This window comes from Euphorbia lathyris, chromosome 4, assembly GCF_963576675.1.
Source record: "Euphorbia lathyris chromosome 4, ddEupLath1.1, whole genome shotgun sequence".
In the NCBI taxonomy this organism is placed as follows: domain Eukaryota; kingdom Viridiplantae; phylum Streptophyta; class Magnoliopsida; order Malpighiales; family Euphorbiaceae; genus Euphorbia; species Euphorbia lathyris.
In genome coordinates this window covers 80010294-80029845 of record NC_088913.1, presented here as the reverse complement: position 1 = coordinate 80029845, position 19552 = coordinate 80010294, and the positions used below count along the sequence as shown (strand labels likewise).

Sequence of the window (19552 nt, the reverse complement as noted above, 5' to 3'; positions counted from 1 at the left end):
ATGTCATAATCTACATTGTTTTCCCAAAAGTAATCAACACAAATCCTACTGATTTCATGAACCTAGTTCAACGCTTAACGAGACCATCTTTTTCCTCACTTTCAGCTTCTACTGCTAATCCCTTCATCGACGACGGCGGTGCAATCTCTCCGGCTGTGAGGTATGCGACGATTGAAAAAGCAAAATCGTGTAAGGATAAGATGATGATGATGACATAACGAGCAGATAATCAAAGATGGGGAATTTATTAGGAGGAATAAAAATGAGTAATCAAGTAATGGAAATATCACCCAACTTCTTCTCTCCGCCGTCTGATCCGAATATGCTTAGGTTTCTTCATGATTTGAGCCCTGTTGTTCATAGGAATTTTATGGAAGCCAATAATTGAAAAAAAAACGATTCATTTATTTGGGTTTGCATAGAGGAGAGAGAGGATTTAGAGAGAGAAAGGGGGGGAGAGAGATGGGTTGCAAGAAAGGAGAGGAGGGTGTTTTAGTAATTTTAAAATGGAACAGGGTATTTTAGTAATTGAATAAGAAGTGAGTCTCACATTTTTAAATGGATAGATGAAAATACTAAGTTGGCGCATTGACCAGACGTTGACCGTTTATTTTTACCTACTGTACACCATATTGAGAGGTTACTTATAAGTTCGTACGTATTAGTGAGACAGATTGAAGGTTGTACACCAAAGTGTGGAATGAGACAAAGGTTTACCCCAAAATAAAGTTTATGAATGGAATTCTTTCCTAACTCTAATTCAGGAAACCAAAGGCAATGAAAAAATGACACTTAATTTTTTTTGTCTTTGTTGTGTTAATGGTTATGATCTTGATTCTCACCCAGTTCTTAGCACTACTTTGTACCCTACTAAGCCAGTCAATATTCACTTATTGTCTGTTTGTACTCCATTCATGACTACAGAACCAACTCCAGACAAGAAAATAGGAGTGGCAACGATGTGGGACGGGGACGGGAATACATTTCCCAATTCGGTCCCAATGTTTGCGGGGATAATTTCAGAGAATCCCCATTTAATATTTCGGGAATTTTTCGTTCCATCCCCTTTTCATACGATTTCGAGGAACCTAATGCCCAAAATGAAATTTATATTAAATAAAAAATATCAATATGTTTATAAATCAATCTTATAAGTAGTTTTTCTATTATAATAAAATATTGAATCTGCATAACAGATTAAATGAGATTGAACACATTTCAAACAGTAATTGACTTACTCCTTTATATTATTGACTAGTTCAGTTCATGCGTTTTCAAAAGATGTTTTCAGAAGAATAGTGAATTCATATATGTACAGTTAGTTGATCAACTAAATAAATTTCTCTTGTATTTTTATGTTGTAGTTGTAGAATCACCATAATCAAATTAATTATATGTTTAATAGTTGTAGAATCACTTGAATCAAATTCATCATCTGCTTAGTAGTTGCATCTTTATGCCAAAGTTGTAGTCCTCTTTTCACATGAAACACCATTTTACTAATAAACTTCGCAAAACTGTTAGTGTACTGAACACCATAATAAGAATTCCTCTCATTTAGACTTGTGGTTTTTCAAGGTGCTACATTGTTTTTCTATTTAGAGCGTACAGTGAGATTGAATTTGATGCTAGTTTTCTTTTTCATGAAATGTATTTATATTTGTATTCTAAATGTATAAGCCTATAAAATTACTATAACTAAGTTAACAACAAATAATTGTTGTGTTTGATATAGGTGATCAAGGTTAATTTTCTAATAGTATACTGAATGCTAAATAAAAATTAATTAAGAAGCTTTTGTGGGAAAATGGTACAATAAATATTTTATATACATATAAAATATAATTATTTGAGGATTTATACGGGGTCGGTGTGGGATCCCCACGAGATTTCAGCATCAGAGACAAAATGTCCCCCTCTCTTTGTCCTCGTCCTCAATTTTTCGGTTATTCTCTAACCCCGTCGGTCCCGATACTCGCGATTTTTGGATAATCCCTGATTTATTGCTACTCCTACAAGAAAACTTATCGATCAGGATTATCTCAAACATTTTCTTTCAGACCAGGATCAATTCAACTATAAATTTAAGCAATTCAAATATTATCTCATTACTTTCAAGATTCTCAAAACTTCTACCCGAATCCACCTATGGACGAAGATGACCTTGGTAAGACCTAAGACTTATAAGATGAGATCATGATTGACATGTGAGCAATTTATAGTCACATGTGGGACCTAGAGTAACATAGCATGTGGTAATATTATATTGAAATTGAATTATTGTATATGATGTGAAAAAGTTTCAAGAAATAATTTTATTTTATATCATTTCAGAAATTAGGAGTGTTCTTAAGTTTCCAACTTTCTTGGGAGTTTGATTGCGGTCTTCCAAAACTACATTCACTTTTCAATCTTCCATTGACTATTTGCAACCTATAGAACCTAAAACCAAATATTTAAAGCATAAGTATTTTATAAATTCTCAAATTTTGTGTTGGTATTTTCTAGTATTTGGGCATAACACTAATAAAAAGAAAAAAAAAATTGGCGACTCACGGTTGTTTTTAAAAGGTTCAATATACATATATGCTCGTATTGTCATGTATTCTTATATAGCAAATAAACAATTAAATATATCTTTATATTTTTCAAATCATATAAAAAATGACATTATATTATCGTTGTTAAAACCGGACCGGCCAAAAAACTGAAAAAGACAAAAGTCAAAGGTTTGAGGTTTAATCGAGATCCAACCGGGGTTTAACCGGTAATAAAAAATCATGTGCAAATTATATTTTTATTCATATTTAATTTTATAATATAGTACAATTTCCATAAAAGTTATACTGATACAATAATATTTATTTAATATCAAAACATTATATCAAATTAATAAATTAAATATGATAAATTAATATAAAAATTCTTTAAAAAAATAAATAAATATAAAAATTAAAGAAAAGATATACTTTTAAAATTAATAGTGATTATTTTTATTAATAACTAACATGTAAATACGTTAATAGAATATGTATTTTATTAATTCAATTTAAATTTAATTTTAAATTTATTAGATTTTCAAAACTTATTTGTATATATTTAAAATTTACATTTAAATTTATTACATTTTTAAAACTTATTTGTATATATTTAAAATTTAAATGCTAATTAAACTTTTACTAATATTGAAATAATAAAATAATTTTTTAATGATATCTATCTGAATAAAAAAAAATGGTAGTATAGTGGTGAGTATTAGAGTCTATAGATCAAAGGTCCAATGTTTGAATCCTACCTTTATCAAAATTTATATTTTTTTAAATAAACATGTTTAAAAGAAAACCAGACCAAACTGCTTAATCGGTATTGGGTCAACCGGTTCACAGTTGAACTAGTTGGTTTGAACGGTTCTGAACGATTTTCAAGAATCGGACTACCTCCGGCTCGGAATTGTGACCGGTTCCGATCGGGCCGGTCCGGGTTGATAACCTTGCATCATATCATCTCCACCTCACATGTCACCCCATCTACATCAAATAAATAACCAAATATGTCACTGTAATTATTATCGACAAACAATATATTCTTATTGGTATGGTTTTAAAAGTTAGCAAAATGTTTTACCCTTTCCATAAGGATAAACATTTTCCTCACTTTTTTTTTGTGAATTTTTCTATTGATTGACTTAAAAAAATTCATTCACTTAATTTTCTAAATAAACAAACATCGGAAAATTAGGAAAATATTTTCGTACATATTATGTTTCGGAAAACAAAAAGAGCCTGAATTGTACTCTCTTTTTTATAACATGAGCAATACAATTCAAACTGTAACTTCAATTTTATATTTTTTTTAGTATTACGGCCATTAAACTTCAAGTAATACTTCAAAATGACTGTTGATGATCTTAAAATGAAAATGTACAAAAATTAAAGTTATTTAGAACTACATTTACCATGGAGCTACATTTTTTATTGTTTCTAAACATTCATTTTCTCTCTTCTAACCAAACAATACCTACATGAACTCAAAACGAAATTAAAATTGCTTAAAATACCATCAATTCTTTAAATTTTTTATTTTTAAAGTCATCAGCTATCATTTTAAAACTTTAATTGAAGTTTAGTATCTATAATATTAAAAGTGTAAAATTAAGTGACAAGTTTTAATAATACCGCATAAATGAGAAAAATTCAGTAACTATAGATGTGATTTGCCCAAATAAAATGCGAACTTATTTTTTTTTTATTCCAAGTTTATGAATTTATTTTAGGCAAAAAAAAACACAAATAAGCTCCTGAATTTTATATGTTTTAAGATTAATTATTTTTCCACATTAAATTCTTAATCATTAATTTTGTTATAGATTCGGCGTTTATTTAACTTTTTCATCATCGAGTTTGGTAAATGAGAAAACCGATTTGCCTGTAATATTAAAATTCTAAAAAACATACAAGTATTTCCAAATATTTCTTCAATTATAATTTATCTTAAAACACAGGATCAATTTAAATAATAATATAATTAGCCAGTATTAATAATAATTGCAACATGTCGTTGAGATGGGAAACATGAAAAGGGGATTTAACTAGCAATATTGGCAGCATTATATTAACTTATTAAAAAAAAAAAACATTTAAGTAATGTTTAAAATAAAAAAATCAGAATTTTTTTTGGGATAAGGTATAAGGTTTTTGGAAAAGTACTAATTTAGGTTCAACGTTCAAAATAGCACCAATATAGGTTTAACGTTTATAACATAATATCAATTTACGCTTAACGTTTATAATATAACATCAATTTAGGCCTAACGTACGAAATAACACCAATATAGGCTTAATGTTTACAAAATAATATGAATTTAAGCTTAACGTTTACAAAATATATTCAATTTAAGTTAAACGTTACAATTAAATTAACCATATTATATTATTTTCCTATTAACTTTATATGTTATCTTTTTATTTAGTTTTATTTTCTTATTTATTATAATACAGTTCATTAGTATTCTTGCCCATTAAAACTTTATATTTGTTTTTCATCGACCATTCCATGACTCATAAATTCCATGGCTCATGTAATATATGCAAACTAAAAGTAATTGAATATCCACAATATTTCGAAATATTGTGGATATTGAATTACTTTTAGTTTGCATAATATTGTGATATTCAATTACTTTTAGTTTACATATATTACGTGAGCAATGAAATTTAGTAGTCATGGAATCGTTGATGAAAAACAAATATAAGATTTTAATGAGTTCGAATCACATCCGGGTGGTGGGGATTTTTCTTTCTTCTTTAATATAAGCGCATTGTGCGCAAATTTTTTTTTTAAAAAAAGAATACTAATTAATTGTATTATAATAAATAAGAAAATAGAATTATTAAAAAAAATAAAACTAAATAAAAAGATAACATATAAAGTTAATAGGGAAAGAATATAATATGATTAATTTAATTATGACGTTTAGTTTAAATTGTATATATTTTGTAAACGTTGAGTTTAAATTCGTATTATTTTATAAACGTTAAGCCTATATTGGTGCTATTTTGTACCTGGGGTCTAAATTAATGCTATATTGTAAACATTAAGCCTAAATTGATATTATATTGTAAACATTAAACTTATATTAGTGCTATTTTAAACGTTGAACCTAAATTGATATTTTCCCAAAAACCTTGAACCTATTTTGATCCTTTACGCCAAATTTAAATGATTTTACAAGAATATTCGAGGTGGAATATATTCATATATCCAACATGGAACATACATATAAATGCATTGGTAGGCCCCTAAACTTTACTTTTTGGCTGCCCAAAAATTCTAAGGCACTTTTAAGGACTTAAATGCAATAACTTTGATTAATACTCAAACTCTTGTAATCTATATCCTGATCTTCTTCTAACTTCAACATGACAGCTTCCTTTGAACATGGTCACACCGACTTCACCTTGACCACTGAATCTGCTGCATCCTCTAACCCACAACATGTTCGGTTTTATATCCTATAGACAATTGTTTTAGGATATAAATATTATAAATGAATTATCTTTTTATATCATTTGTTTTAATAAGATAGAGTATATTTAACTATATAAAGACATTCATCTTTCTCATGGCATGATTAGCAATTTCAGGGATTTTAGGGGACCATTGGAGCACTTTCGGACGAAGCTGAGGACCAAAGGAGTGAAAATTCCGTTTTTGGGCGGCTGAAGGCAAGTTGTATCGGCGAGACGAGGCGGACAGAGCGCCTCTCTGCTCTCTATATTTCGGCCTGATGCTCCCTAAACCCGTTTAAAGACTTGGGAAATGCCAATTTTACTGCTGTTACATTAGGGTTTTCTCCTCAACACTATAAATAGGGAGAAATCTCTTTTGTGTGGGGATGAACTTTTAGATCAGTTATTTTTATATTTCAGAACCACTTTCCTTTTATATTACTTGTTACGGCGAGTGTTTAATAAGCACGAGATCAAACACAAGGACTATTCGTTACAAATTGATGAATCTAATTAAGCTGGTCTAATTATTTAGAGGGTCAAATAAAATGGATTTCGGTTAATTAACTAAATGAATTGAAATTATAAAGAAAACAATTAACAGGGTAGAATGTGAAATAATGATAGACAAAATCTAGGATGTGGGATCCCTTGATTAATTTCTATGTATAATTTAGGTAGTTCAGGCTTATATTCTTGCTATCGATTGACAGTAACCACCCTAATAAGCAATATGAATGTGATCAAGACTCATATAACCTATTTACATGCATTCGATTAATAGCTTGGTTAGGCAATATAACCTAGGTCATGCAAATCATTAGGTTCTTTGGTGATTAAGCCTAAAGTCGTAGCCCAGAAACAAAGCTGCACTCCTAGTGTCCTAACGAGATCAATTTATGCAGGTTCAGATTAGATAATCTCATATCGATCTCATATCTATTTAAAATCCTATCTCTTGTCGGTCTTAAGGCATTGAGCATATATAAATTGATTAATTAACAGTAATCATATAAACCCTAAGACTCTATGCATACATATTCATACAATCAATTTCGCCCACATCCTAGATTGGACGGGGATTAGTTCATAATTAAACTAATCAGGCAAATAGGGCAAATATAAATGATAATAAACATCTCCATTAAATGTAAAAATAAAAGATAAAAGGGGAAAAGGGATCTAAAACCCGATTATCGAAATTGTTTGCAAGAAGGAAGATCGACCTTCACCCATTGATAGTTCTTCAATAAAAACACAATATGAAAATGGAAAATGCTAAAAGGAAAGTGGTTCTGAAATATAAAAATAACTGATCTAAAAGTTCATCCCTACATAAAAGAGATATCTCCCTATTTATAGTGTTGAGGAGAAAACCCTAATAACAGGGGTAAAATTGTCATTTTCCAAGTCTTTAAAGGGGTTTAGGGGAGCATCAGGCCGAAATGTAGAGAGCAGGGAGGCGCTTGGCAGTCTCTGCCGGCCTCGTCTCGCCGAGACAAGGGTTGTCTCGGCAAGACATGAATTGTCTCGCTGAGACAACTTGTCTTCAGCCGCCCTAAACAGAATTTTCACTCCTTTGGTCCTCAGCTTCGTCCGAAAGTACTCCAATGGTCCCCTAAAGTCCCTGAAATTGCTAATCATGCTATGAGAAAGATAAAATAACAAAATTAACCCTATACTATTAAATTAAGATAAAAAAAAAATAACCAAAAACCAAACTAGAACAAGCTAAACTAACACTAAAAGCACTATAAAATAGGAAGATATCAATTATAAAGTGTTCATACAAGCATGAAGTGAGACCAAACCTTATAATCTATATCTATACTTAAAGCAGTTTACATCTTGCTGACGTGGCATTTTGTGAGTTTTTTGGACAATTTCTTTTATTGAATTTCATTTTCTGATTTTTTTATTAATTTTTTTCATTCTCTTCCCAATTTACAGTTTTTTGGACAATTTCTTTTATTGAATTTCATTTTCTGATTTTTTTATTAATTTTTTTCATTCTCTTCCCAATTTACAGTTTTCACACGTTCTGATCTGCGATTTCAGTTTTCTTTCTTTTTGCATATTCTTCAGAGTTCATCTTCACCATCTAATTGTTCCCCAATCTGCTTTCCACAATCCTATTTTAACTGTTTTGCTCTTTCAGTTCATATTACGGTTTCTTCCCTAACTCTCTCAAGTACTCTCTTTGGTTTCAGTTTGTCGCCATGGGACTATGCTATCATCGATATCCTTTATCCACTTCCTCTATGGTGAGTTTGATTTCTATTTCTGCTTGAATCAACTGCTTTACTTTTTCATTTCTTTTTCCAACTCGCATTTCTGAAATTATGGTTTCTACCATCTCTATCAACTGCTTAATTCTCTCTTAATTGTCTTTGGTAGCCACGGGCACTATTGCCGATCGTCAACATCACTTTTCCAATTAATTACTGGTGAGATGGATTTCTTTTTCTATATTTAACCTAAGATTCAATTAAGCTTTTAATTATTCCTGAAGTTGGCCAGAGCTATTTTTCAAGGTTTGTAATTGGATTTTTTTTCTCGGTTCTTCGGCCCTACCTTTGCTTACTATTTCCTTTTATTTCACTTTTCTTTCATTATCTAAAGTCTTTGTAAATATTTGTGGAGTAATTTTCAATTTTGTTTGTTTTTTCATATTTTTTTATTATAATTATTAGCTTTGTTATGTTTGTTGAAGTAACCAGATTTTATGTTTCTTTGAATTTTCCATATTTTATTGAGTTAGTAGGTGCTTTGGTTTGAAGCTAATAAGGAATTGAGAATGACCAGATTAGCAAAGTGAATGAAGAAAGAGGCTAACTGTAATGATCTTCATCTGTGTTTTTTGCATTTACAGTATCAATCACGCATAATGAGACTTCCAACCCCTCCGACTAGCTTTTAAATCTACAATTTTTAATCCTGGCTATGAATCACACTATTTTTCTTTTCCTTTTATGTTGTTTCTCTTTCCCTCTTTTGTGAGTCGAGTAAAAAATTTCATTCCGTTGCTTATTTTTTATTTTGTATTAAGGTTCCTTTATTGATGGTTCGAAATATGTTTTATATATCAGTGATGGAGGGCTGGGTGTGGACAAGAAAGCTGATGAATTCAGAGAGCAGAGAGAAATAGGTAATTTTAAAAGAGAGTTTGAAATTGAAAGATGTAAAGTTTTGGTTATGTCATGATTTCTCTTTCTTTCTTGCTTCCATGTTTTGCGATTGATAATTTTCCTAATTTCTATTTTGATATGGAGATCCATGGAAGTCAATGAGAAGAGATGTTCAAGGTACATAATCAAAATGAACAATTATAACTTGACATTAGATTATTTGCACTTTTAGTTTCTGTATGTTGGGCACTTAGCATTAATAATTGTTTTTGTCAGCTTCAATTTTATTTTCGCTTTCTGCTTTTTCTTTTTCGCTTTAATTTTAAATACAGGGATGATGTGTAAAAGTATCCTTAATGTAGACATCAAGAAGCAATATTACCTCTAACCTTAAAAATGGCACAATTAAGTGTATAAAACAAACTTTGGACATCACTGACAGATTTCTTTAAAGAGTTATAATTTCCGTTTCTCACTCCATGAACTTATCACGCTCAGTAGTTTCGATGATTGGCTAATCGAAATCGAAATGTGTGTTCCAACATATCTTATAGGGATAAATTATAATTTTGATTCTTTCTCTAATTCGTTTCATGAGAAAATTTAGGAATGAAATAAGCTAAATGTGTATTCCACCCTTGCTGCAACTCACTTTTCCTTCCTTTCTACCATCTGGTGCTTTCTCCGTGGAAAACTAAAAGCGAGTCTTCATTTTATCATGTAAGTTTTTTTTTCCTTCACTTCTACCTGCTTCTTCTATTATTTCTTCTAATTGACTTGGATTTTTTTTACATGAATACATCATAGTGCGCCATGTGCAAGAGAAAAAACACTTTTTTTTTCGTTTGAATTGAGTTGTGGTATGAATGATGGTTTTGCAGAAATGGTTTTGTTGAAGAAGACAAAAATTGAAAGAGGGTTTTTGGCTAGATTACATAGTTATGGGAAGTAAGCAATCTAATGCTAGGCGTATGAAATGTTCACCTATCCATTCAAAGTGATGCTTAATTTTCACAAGGTAAGAATGCAGATTACTAATTCAAGAGGATTAAAGGTAACTGGCTGTGAGTTAATAAAAATGTACTACTTTTTTACATGGTAATGCAATTTACACTTCAAGAAATCTAAATTAGATATTTGATCCAGCGAACGTAAAACATGGCAAAAACATCCTATTTTTTCAAGATTATTCTTGAAGATGATATTCAATGAGGAAAGCTTGGGTAATTTTATATTGCTAATTATTCATTTTTTTATTCATTATGGTAGTAGTGAGGTATGGTTTGGGTATTGAAATTGTTACAAATTTAAATGTTTTTGGATGTGTTAAATAGTAGCAAAAAAGGAGGATACATGCCGATTCTTTTTACAATATATTCTTATGATTTTTTTTTTCATTTGTTAAGGTAGCAGCATCAGAATACCCTAAATATCTATCATGTACTATTATTGTTGCCAGAGAATGATTCAAAGACATCTTCGAATTGTACCACCTAATTATTAATTTGATTGTAGAAATTTTTTACTGTAAATTTACCTAAAGGTATAATAGAACACAACTTTTTAAATATGTCATATTTTGAGATTAATTATATAATATGATTAAATCATTTTTTCTATCAAATGGAAAACAGGTGCATTAAAGGTAGCTAATAATAATTAAAGTTGGTTTGAATGGTTAAGCACTTCAAGTCGCTTAGGTTAACAATTTTAAACCAAGCATATCTTAACTTTTAGAACAACCATAGTGCGATACAAAATGATTATGTTACTTTATTATTTTTTGTCTGCCTGTTTTTACTGAATATAACAGCTAAATATCTAAAAAAAAATAAACAGAATAATCAAAATGTCAATAGTGATAAATGATAGGGAATTTATAATGTGTTTTCCAAAATAGGAGACAATGTTTTATATAACACATTAACGTGTTTTAGTATAAATCATTTACCCTAAAATCAATTGTCTTATATAACATATTAACGTGTTTTAGTATATTAATTTTTTAATTTTTTTAAATAGAATTTATAATTATGTAGCTTTATTATTAAATAAATTATAATCCATCCCGTGCATTGCACGGGTCTTCATACTAGTAAACTAATAGACCTAAAAACACCCCAAGTCAAGTAATGTGTTTATGGGAATAATACTGTTGAGACTCTCATGTAATAGTGGAGAGCTGATCTCACAAACTTTAGATATGAAGATATCTAGACAATTACATGGATCCGATAAAGGAGTTCATTAGGATTGGCGACAAACTTGAGATAACAGGATGGATGGATTTATCCTATGTCACATGTTTATCAATTTGGTATTAGTAGGTATAAGTAATCCTTTGACTCAAATAAATATTAATTAGTGATTTTGGATTATGGAGTGTGATGCTCTGACTTTGTTCAAACACGATCCATAACAGGAAGGATCTTGAGGTATGTGCGGGCATGTGTTGCGTATCACACAAAGTAATTGCGGAATAGTTAATATTAGATTGAATATTCATCACTCCTGATAAATGGGAGATATATCCAGGATCGCTTGCGAAGACTTGACTCTAAATCCTCGCAAGGTGATAGATTAAGAATCGAAATGGAGATTTCACTTAATCTATCTATTTAGAGTTAACTCTACCTGAACAAGTAAATGAATGTCTCGTTATATGTAACTTGACATTATCCATAGTTACAGATTTGTCCAAGGATATAGTTGGTGAAAGATCAAATTATACTGGACCTGGCTCTGAGGGAATGTTTATGGTTCTGCTATTTACAGTTTGTGCACTTATTCCGATATACAATAGGTTGAATGTAATTTTGGAAATCAATAAGTGTATACGGCTAGTAGTAATAAAAACCTAATGGGTCACACATGAGACTTGGAACCAAAAAGGGGTGAAATAATAATTATTGAATGGATAGAGAGAGAGGGGTGAAATATACATTAGATGTATATTAATTTTGTTTAATTAATTAATTTAGATAATTATAATTAGATTATAATTATAGTTAAATTAATTGTAGGATAAAATTAGTTAAGTGATTTAATTTGATTATATCCCTAATTGAAAATATTATCATATCTCAAATAAATAATATAAATATTATATTATATTATATTATATTAGAAATATATATAGATAGAGATTAAATTTTTCTCTCTCTTGGCGACTCCCATGGCGAAGGAGCGTGAAGCGAGATCTAGGTCGACTTTTGGTGGAGCGGGCGGCCGATCGGCGAAGGAGGTGGCGGATCGGGAGCCGGCTAGGGGGCTGGGCAGGGATTTGGATCCGGATGGGCGTTTGGCGGAGGAGGCGAGGGGTTTGGCGTCTGGTTCTCCGGGTGGGAGACGGTTGAGCGCCGAAAGAGTCCGAGAGAGATCGAGGGAGCGGGGTTCGGTTCCGGCGGCGTTGGTTGATGGGGCGGGGTTTCGTACCTCGGAGCGTGGATAGGAGAAGGCTGTGTCATCGGCGGCGCTCGGTCTGGTTGGTGTCGAAGGTGGGTTTGCGGGCGCTGATGGGTTGCCGGCTGTAGGAGAAGGAGGGCAGGAGCGGGGGGGGGGGGGGGGGGCAGGATCTTGCCTGATCCTGGCCTACGATACGGCTTGTCCCGCCCCGGCTGGAGAAGGAGGCAGGCCCGCGCCTGGCGTTGCGGCTGGTGCAGGCAGCGCTGCGGCTGGAGAAGGAGTCAGGTCCGTGCCTGGCGCTGCGGCTGGTGCAGGCAGCGTTACGGGGAAGCCGGCAGTGAAGGAGGATGGCCGGGGCAAGGCCCCGATGACTGTCTTGGATGCTAGGGCGATTAGGAATTTTGAGGCTCCCCCGTTGAGTGGGGCTTTGGCACAGGGGGCTGCCTGCCAGAATGTCTCAGTTCCTAGTTCTAATCCCGCTTTTGATGTTAACCCTGGAATAGGGCTGGGGAATTTATCCTGGAGAGATAAGGTGATGGGGGTGGTTGAGGAAGAACTCATGATTGAGGATGATATTATCGAGGAGGATTCTGAGGGAGTTTTTTCTGACTCAGATATTGAGGATGGTGAGCAAGAGGACCCATTGTGGCCTGTTATCCGGCTTTCATCGGAAGATAAGCGGATTCTTAGATCCAAATGGAAACTCTCCTTAATTGTCACTGTGCTTGGGAAAAGGATAAGCTTCAATTACTTTGCCCAAAGGATCCAGGCCCAATGGGCAAAGAAAGGGAAGGTTACTATCACGGATCTGGAAAATGACTATTATGTCATAAAATTTACAAGGGCAGAAGATTATAATGCAGTAGTTAATGGTGGACCTTATATCATCTCCAATCATGTTTTAGCGCTGAAGCCATGGGTCCCAAATTTTAATCCGCATGATTGCTCTGTTAATAGGATCCTTACTTGGGTTAGATTCCCAGGTTTACCCATTGAATACTATAACGAAAGATTTCTGAATAAGATTGGTGGCCTGGTTGGGAAAGTTCACCACGTTGATAAAACTACCGTTGGGGCAGTAAGAGGCAAGTTTGCCAAGGTTTGTATTGACATTGATCTTGCTAAGCCTCTTCTGTCTAAATTCTCCGCTCAGAATAAGGTCTTTCATATAGAATACGAAGGTATTCACAATATCTGCTATGAATGCGGTATGTTTGGCCATACCTATGATGGCTGCCCCAAAAAAAGGAAAGTGGTTGAGGAGGTGGTGGTGCCTATCATAGGCAGAGATGAAGTTAGCCAAGGTGAAGAGAAGAACTTTGGGCCACGGATGCTGGCCAAAAGGTCGGTCCGAAGGAAGCCACGTGCTAATGCTACTCGGAATCAAGTTCCAGATATCAGCAAGGAGATGACCTCTCTCCAAATTGCTCCTGAGATCAAGGCTAGGCCTCCTGATACTAAGAGTGGTGCTGGTATTGACTCAGCTTCTGGTTCAGGATCTAGATTCAGAGCCCTGTCTATTGAGGATGGTCAGGATTCGGATTTACCTATTGAGCATATGGAGTTAAGTATGCCAGGCCTTGAGTCTGCTGAGCCAGCTACCATCCTTGGTGACTCTATTAATCCTCTCTTCGATCCCAAAGCTTACGCTAAGGGGAAATCCCAGATCACTGGCTCGACAGGGAAAGCAAATCTTAATAAGGTTAGTGTCGTGCATCCTCTTGTAGACCCCCTAATTGTAAAGTCTATAGGAGTTAATAAGTTTCATTTGAAGAAACCTAAGGCTAACCTTAAAAAGAACCTTGGTTCTTTGGATTCTTGGGATAAAAGAGGGCCGGCTGGCACCTCTTCTAGGCTCTCAGGAGCCCCGAATAAATACCTGCTCTAGGGTGTGGGCATGTGATCAGTTGTCTTCCTTCTGATGGACTTTTTTGTTTGGAATGTTAGAGGTGCGGCTATCAAGGCGACCCGCATCCATGTTAATGATCTTATTAAGAAATTTAATCCTTCTTGTTTTGCTCTTCTTGAAACCAAGGTTAGTGGTTCTAAAGCAGATGAGGTGGTTAAAAAGTTTAAGAATTGGAAGTGTGTCAGGTCGGAGGCGACTGGTCGAGCAGGGGGGATTTGGCTTTTTTGGAAGTCAGATCGTGTGAGTATTGATATTATTACTATTGATAATCAATTCATTCATAGTAAGGTGTGTTATCCTGGCAACAAACCTTTCTTTGTTTCCTTTGTCTATGCCGATCCGGTCTTGACTAACCGGAAGAGGCTTTGGGAGATCATGTACTCTATCAGTACAAACATGGTGGATGCTTGGTTGGTTGCTGGTGACTTTAATGATATTGTCTGATGAGTGATCAGAAGAGGGGGGGTAATCATTATATCAACTGGTGCCTTAACCACAAGCAGAATATGGATCTTTGCGGGTTGTCGGACCTGGGTGCGGCTGGCCACAAGTTTACTTGGAAAAGGAATAGCGTGTTTGTTCGGTTGGACAAAGTTTATGCGAATGTGGCTGCGATCTATAGATTTCCCGAGGTGAACGTGCTGAATCTCCCTTTTCGTCATTCTGACCATTGTCCTATCCTCGTTAAGCTGGTTAAAGGTCATCGACTTAAAGGGAATAGACCTTTTAGGTACCTTGTTGCTTGGGATACCCATCCTGAGTTCAGAAATTTTGTTAAGGATAATTGGCAACCTCATTCTAATGTTCCCCTTGCGGCTGAGGAGTTTAGAAAGAATGTGGTGGGATGGAATAAAAACATCTTTGGCCATATTATCCGAAGGAAAAATTAACTTTTAAGGAGAATGGAAGGCATTCAATGCTGTTTGGAGATCCGTTTTGACCACAGTCTGAATTGCCATCTTAGATCTCTCCAGAACGAGTTAGAAGTGGTGCTTAGACAGAAAGAGCTCCTTTGGTTCCAGAAATCGAGGAAGGCTTGGATTAAGGGCGGTGACCGAAATACCAGATTCTTCCACCTTTCTACTATTATTAGGAGGCAGAGGAACCAGATCGATGCTATTAAAGACTCCAATGGGGATTGGATCTATGAGGAGGAAGATATTCGTCGCCTTGCTCTTGAGTTCTATAAAGACCTCTTTAAAGAGGAAGATGTGGATCTGGACAAAGCCCAATCAAGGATCTCCTTTCCTAGGCTGGAGGAGGATGCTATTGAAGAAGCTTTTCATCCTATCGACCAGAAAAAAATTGATCTTGCCTTCACCAGTATTGGAGCTACTAAGGCTCCAGGGATCGATGGTATTTCTGCTAGTTTCTACCATAAACACTGGGACACGGTGAAGGAAGGCGTTTACAGCTTTATTTTAGGAGTTTTCGGCGGATCCATCGATATTAGTCTGGTGAACAAAACCCTCCTGGTTCTGATCCCTAAGGTTGAAAAACCCTCCTCCTTTTTACAAATGAGGCCGATCAGTCTGTGCAATGTGTTATACAAAGCTATCACTAAGATTGTGGCTAATAGGCCCCGGCGTATCCTTCCTGAGATTATTAGCCAAAATCAAGGTAGTTTTGTTCCTGGTAGGCAAATGATGGACAATGTGGTTATTGCCCAGGAGATGGTTCATTCCATGAAAGTGAAGAAAGGTAAGAAAGGGATCGTGGCTCTCAAACTTGATCTGGAGAAAGTGATGGGCGTAGGGCCTAGTGGTATAGAGCTTCTCTTACGACGATTCAAATGTGTATTACGATGAATGTGCTATTAATATGGATGCGATCTTTCTAATGCTCTAACTCTACTAGATGCTACGACTACTTAGGGGCAAGTGTACCCCGTCGTATCAAGTAATAATCCGGTTAAGACCGGGTATCGAATCCACGGGATTTATAATTACAAGTATTAGACGACTCGGTTTCGTATGTTATTTAAGCGGTGATTACTTTGGGGTAAAGTAAGACACAACTACACACTATTCCTAACTATTGGCGACTCAGATTCGTGTAGCTAAAGCTCTACAAAGCGGGGTGCGTATGATAAGTTACAACCACGATAAATAATGCCTCTAAATGTATACGGATAATGGTTTACTCTTGCAAAGACGACCAAGTGTAGTGAGACCGACCCGTGAAGTACTTAGACTACGTGATTCCTAGTCAAGGCGTGTCTAATGCGGGGTAACTAGAAATTAGGGCCCGTAAGTTCCGTGGCTTGTCAATTCCTACGGTTTCCGGTTTGTCACTTCCGGTAGGGCAACACCTATATAATTCCAAAAAAATAGCCCGGATGGCGGCGGTAATCGCGTGCTCCTACACAATAATCAATTATCAATATCAAAACAAGCAATAAACATTAACACGTAAAGGGAAATAGAGATTATAAACCATGAATTATAAATATGGAAAGTGTTTAGATGAAATACAACCAAGCCTAGTACATAGGAAGAGTACAAGCTAATTAGCAAGTAAAAAGGGAGAATCCGCCCTTGGAACTAGCTAACCGGACTCAAAGCCATCTCCTAGGTCATGGAGGTGGAACTCTCGAGCTTGGTGACGAATGATGGAGCGGAACTTCGATGGAACGCCGGAACAACCGAACAAGCTCTCGAGGGGGAGAGTTTAACTACAAAATCTGAATCTAAATTACAAGAAAGGAAAAGAGTATATTATAGCTCTCTAGTATGTAATTGGTGTCAAATGAAGTTCAAGAGCTATCTATTTATAGGCATCAAGCAAGGGCAAGTTTGTAATTTCACAAAGCACAAGCATGGAACAACATTATTTGGTGCAGAAATCCCATGATACGCCCCGCATAAAGTGGTTTACGCCCCGCGTAAGTGCCCATTCCGTCAGAAATCTCCTGCATGTGGACCAATTCCGTGTCTAATTGTCTCACACATGCCCTGCGTAGCTGAAGTACGCCCCGCATGTTTGAGTCTCTGAAGTTTTATTGCTTGAATTGGAGCATTTACACCGTGCGTAGCTGAAGTACGCCCCACGTAACTGAGTCCCTGATCTTTTTACGTTGAAGAACTACCTTTTACGCCCCGCGTATATAGTGATACGCCCCGTGTATGGAAAGTTGACTCCGGGAGACAATGCAGTCTGACTTTCAGGATTAGGCCAATTATTGCCGACATGTGTCATACGCCCCGCGTAAAATGGAATACGCCCCGCGTATGCTGAGTCAGTTCCACATGGCGTCTGCGGATAAGGCAATCATTACCGACACCATGTTTCACGCCCCGCGTAGAGGCTTATACGCCCCGCGTATGGAGTGGATTTTTACTCCTTCCCCGTACCTGAAATACAACACTTGAGAGCCGAGTTAGCTTAACGTTTTTATTTCCTAAACTAATCAAAAACGAGGGAAATCAACTAAAAGTACGAGATTTATTTTTATTTCTTTATTTATCAAAAATACTTTATTTTTGCAATCAAACTTATTTATTTTACCCGAAATCATCCCGTAAATCACGCTAAAAGATAGGGGTAAAATACCCCTATCAAACCTCCTCGGACTTTAAAGTTTTACTTGTCCTCAAGTAAACGAAATCGAAAGACAATGGATTGAGAAAATTAAGAAACAAACCGAAGGTTTGTTTTGCCAAGTGCGTGATTTCAAAGTTATGGTTTTGTGCAAAGGTTTCGGTAAGTACCTACGCAAACAATTGAGTATGAAACTTGTTTGAAACCTCCATGATCAAGATTTAATAGGCAATATTAACGAGGGTTGATTATCTTTTGAGAACCCGATAGTACCTCACCAAGGGATTTCGCTCTTACGCTCAATTTTAGGTGGGTCGGTGTTTCAGCGCTCTTCTTTGCACTTACTCGAGATCATGTTGAATTTGCATTTTCATCCGGGTTTTTCCTCTTAAAGTATGGTTAGGCAATATTAAAAATGAACCCGGAGGGGGTTGTAATGTGGGTGGCTTCTTTAGTGGTTAGTTTAAAGAAACTCGAGTTCAAAAATACCGTTTTGTGATTGCACCGTATCATTGCTTATTTTTGCCTTGGCGAATTTTACAAGACGCACTTCAAAATTGCTCGGGTGGAGCTTTGAGAATGCCTTTTTATTTTTTATTGTATCCTTTGTTTTGATAGAGGCACAAAAACAATATTTTGAAGGCTTATGGTGCTCGTTTGTTAAGGCCATGACTTTTTTCAAGTGATTTGGGTGCAAATTGATTTTTGTCAGTATTCGAACAAGAGGAAAAAGGGTTAAATGTTAAAAAGGGTATTAACAAAAAAGTTGGTTAATAGGCTCGAAGGGGTTTTCTAATGTTTAATGAAAACGAGAAAAATAAATTAAGAAAAATTAGCCTAAGTGGGTTCGATTTATCATCTATTGCCTTTTTACCATAATAAGTGTACTTAACCCGGTATTGGATGCAACTTCTACGAGTCGAGTGAAGTCAAAGCTCTCGAAAAATTGTGAAAGAATTAGAGTTCTCGTACGAACTCTTTTAGGCTCAAGAATACCTCACAAAGATTTGGGTTCAAATCGTGTACTATCAAGTTTTCGCTAGATTCTCAACTATCCCGTTTTTATTGCCTTTTCAAAGTTCATTATGGAGATGACAATTGGGTTAAGACTCAATGCCTTAGTTTAGTACTAACCTAAGCTTTGCACAAATTCCCTAATTTCAAAACCAAGACTAAAATTTTCTTCATCGAATCATTCCTTTATGTTCCGACACTTTTATTTTTTATGGCAAATAACGGAACTATTAATTAATTTACGAAGGAGGTATAGTATGTCGGGAAAGAGTCAATAAATTAGTTTAATTATTTTATTGTTTATTTTATTTTTATTTTTATTTTTGGTAGTGCAAAACAAACGTTAAGTGCGGGGTTGCACGTTCCTCCGCGTTATTGAAAAATGACGCCTATTCCAAGGGCGTCGCAAAAAGAAATGAAAACAAAAACAAAAATAAAGTGAGAGAAGAAAGAGAAAAAGAAGACCCTTAAGTGGTCAGGGGTTACGCGAGGCGTGCCCAGAGGGGCGCCCCGCGTAACTAGTATTTTTATTGTATTCGGAGTCAGAG

The 19552-nt window shown here is 35.0% G+C and overlaps 1 long non-coding RNA gene across 1 annotated transcript; it reads left to right on the top strand.

The window, feature by feature from the left end:
* Positions 1-8768: 8768 nt before the first annotated feature.
* LOC136225808 (uncharacterized) lies at positions 8769-10291 on the top strand. Its single transcript, XR_010687317.1, has 3 exons — positions 8769-8845; positions 9098-9856; positions 10018-10291. It is a non-coding gene; the product is annotated as an uncharacterized lncRNA (long non-coding RNA).
* The last annotated feature ends 9261 nt before the right edge of the window (positions 10292-19552 follow it).